This window comes from Asparagus officinalis, chromosome 7 (assembly GCF_001876935.1).
Source record: "Asparagus officinalis chromosome 7, Aspof.V1, whole genome shotgun sequence".
Taxonomy (NCBI): domain Eukaryota; kingdom Viridiplantae; phylum Streptophyta; class Magnoliopsida; order Asparagales; family Asparagaceae; genus Asparagus; species Asparagus officinalis.
Window position 1 is genome coordinate 10,829,010 of NC_033800.1, and position 2,818 is coordinate 10,831,827.

Genomic DNA, 2,818 nt, shown 5'->3' on the forward strand with positions numbered 1-2,818 from the left:
AAACAAGAAGAGTATGAAGAAAAATCAAAGGAAGACTCCGCTTAAGTTGATATTGATGAAGATGTGATTTTGTTGGCTACAAATGATATAAACAGGAGCATGGTGTTAGATATAGGTGCCCTGCAGGTAATAATTGTATATTATAACAGGACCTATATGAATATAACATCCTTATTCAAAATGATAGTATGCTATTTTGGTCAGTATTTATCTGATATTTTTTAAATATAGATAAAGTCCTTAGAATGATATTAGACTATCAGATATTTCGAATATGATCATAATGAAGAGATCTGGTTTGTCGCTAACGTATATTCTAAAATATTCCTAGTCGATGAAGTGTAGAAATGGGACATCATCACTTTGGGAAGACTAGTGTATACTTTATTTCTTCTTTGGTAGGATGATGATCCATCTCTTGGATCATTGATGTGAGACATCAAGATATAGCATACAGATGGCTCATTAGCGAATGAGTTGACTGAACGACTCACTGAGAACGTCTAGTTGATAATTATACTTAACTGTCAAATAAAAGTTCTCAAGTGATATAGTACAAAGTAGTCTCTTGACCTGAGGCATGAGTGCAATATCTTACATGTCAGTATAGGTATACTTAGACTTTTACCAAACTACAATTCTCATTGAGTTGTGTATAAGGGTTCTTGTTGGGTACATCCCGAGACATAAGTAGATATTGAGATGCCAAGATGGGATTTGTCTCTCCTAGTATAGAAGGTTGATGTCATAAGATTGTTTGATATAACTATACCCTAAAATTCCTTGCCCAAGGTAAATAAGATAAACTGAGTGTCAGTTTGATCTTAAAGGTTATGAGTTTAATATCAACAAACACTAATCAAGCTATTAAGGTTTGACAGTTTACCATACCCTAGGCTTGATAGTTTGACATTGTTTGACGAAGAGAACGGACTGTACAATGTTATCATTGAGTGGTCCTGATAAAATTGTGTAAGTATCTTGTAGATATTTATCATAACTTATACTCGGGTAGTCTTCATGTGTAGCTAGCACCTCTGTTGTACTTGTGGATATGATCCACTACCGAGTCTTAAGTTGGGCCCTAGAGTCACACAAAGTGCGTACTTAAATCCTATTAAATACAATTTATAGAGTTAAATGTGTATGATTGATACGTATATATAATTTTTACCGGATACACATAAACGATTATATGTATCGGTAAAATCAGAATGCTATTGTAGACGTCAAAAATTGCCCATACACTAGTACAAAACGGGTCTGTCCAAACGGTTCTAAGAACCGTTTGGACAAGTCAAAATAGCCCAAACGGTCAACACCGTTTGGGTTAATATATCCCAAACGGTTAAAACCGTTTGGGCATTTAAAAAATCCCAAACAGAGCTCCCAAACGGTTTAAACAGTTTGGGATATTTTAACCCAAACGGGTTCAACCGTTTGGGAGCAATATTAAGGTTTTTAAAAAATAATTTTGTAATTAATATTTTCTGACCCGCTTGTTCTCCCCAAACTTTTCAGGAGTGGCGCCCAAAATTTTCACCCAGGACCGGCAGCGCCAAATTTTCATCCCCAAATTAATATCTCAGCCCACCTTCAAATCCGCCTCCACCTCTTTCAAACCAAAAAAAAAAAATGCCCCCCTCTCCCAAAATCTAGGGTTTCTCTCGCTCTCTTGAGACCCCTTTTCTGGCTGCTCTCGCTCTTCTTCTTCCTCAATCCCCTCAATTTCTCAAGCGGACTCTGATTCTTCTCTCGTCGACGGTGACCAGATCCCCGATTCGTCACTTGAAGAAGTTTTGGAGAATCCCCAACTTCTCTGCTTCGTCTCCGGTGAGTATCAATAACTAATAGAACTTCGATTTGTGTCTACGTTTGAATTCTAGGTTAATTTGCTGGATTTGGTGGATTGGTAAAATTCTAGGTTAATTCTACGGTGACCAGATCCCCGATTCTAAGTTATTTTGTGAACCAGGTTCCCTTTCATTGCTTGTGAAATTTTCACTTGTGAGATTGATGTTATTTTGAAGACATTAGTAGAGGACGAAGAGGTAGCTGATTGACAATTGTTCTTGCAAATCCTCTGCTAATAATTATTTGATCTGTTCTACAGAATATATCACTTTCTAGCTACCCCACTAACTATTGTTTCACTTTGGCAGCTGATGGATCTGCTATTCTCCTTTCTTGAACCAAACCATACACACAATTCCTTATTGTCTGGATACTTCAGCAAGGTGACATGAAATTTCCATATTTTGTTTAAAAGATTACGTTGTTTAAACTTCTAAATAATAGTCTACAATTTTGTTACTCTAGGTGGTTGTATGCTTAATGTTAAGGAAGACAACATCACTTATGAAGTATGTTCAGGTAAGTTATTGACCCATGTGAGCTGCTTTTTTGAAAAACTATTTTCTTTCACAGCTTCAAATAATTATTTGATTTCCTTTTTAGCTTATTTCCTGTTTAAACCTGAATCTAGCTATATAAATATTTTAATTTTATGTTGATAATATTTGCACTTTCTTTTTATCTCTTGAAAAGTTATTTATCTTCGAATACACAAGGAGAAAACCACAAGCATTAAGTTCTTGATATTTTGTCTGTATGCTGTATTGATTATAATTGTTAGTTTTATAACCTTGTCTGTGCTACTTTTTTAACTTAGAATCAGTCATGTTTTGTATACCGACCATGTTGGTATTTACACATGCTTTGGGTTAAGTAGTATAAAGTTTTTGAACTTACAAACATATGTTATACATTCACGTCTTTCCATTTTGGAGTAAGGCTAGGTATTCAATCTGTACAATTC

At 35.2% G+C, this 2,818-nt stretch overlaps 1 long non-coding RNA gene across 2 annotated transcripts; it reads left to right on the forward strand.

Moving 5' to 3' along the window:
* On the forward strand, window positions 1,532-2,811 carry LOC109849250. Of its 2 annotated transcripts, none has more exons than XR_002249050.1 (4): window positions 1,532-1,833; window positions 1,925-2,051; window positions 2,163-2,237; window positions 2,320-2,811. It is a non-coding gene; the product is annotated as an uncharacterized LOC109849250 (long non-coding RNA). The 2 variants fall into 2 exon arrangements; XR_002249049.1 differs by having other exon boundaries at window positions 1,539-1,833; window positions 1,976-2,051.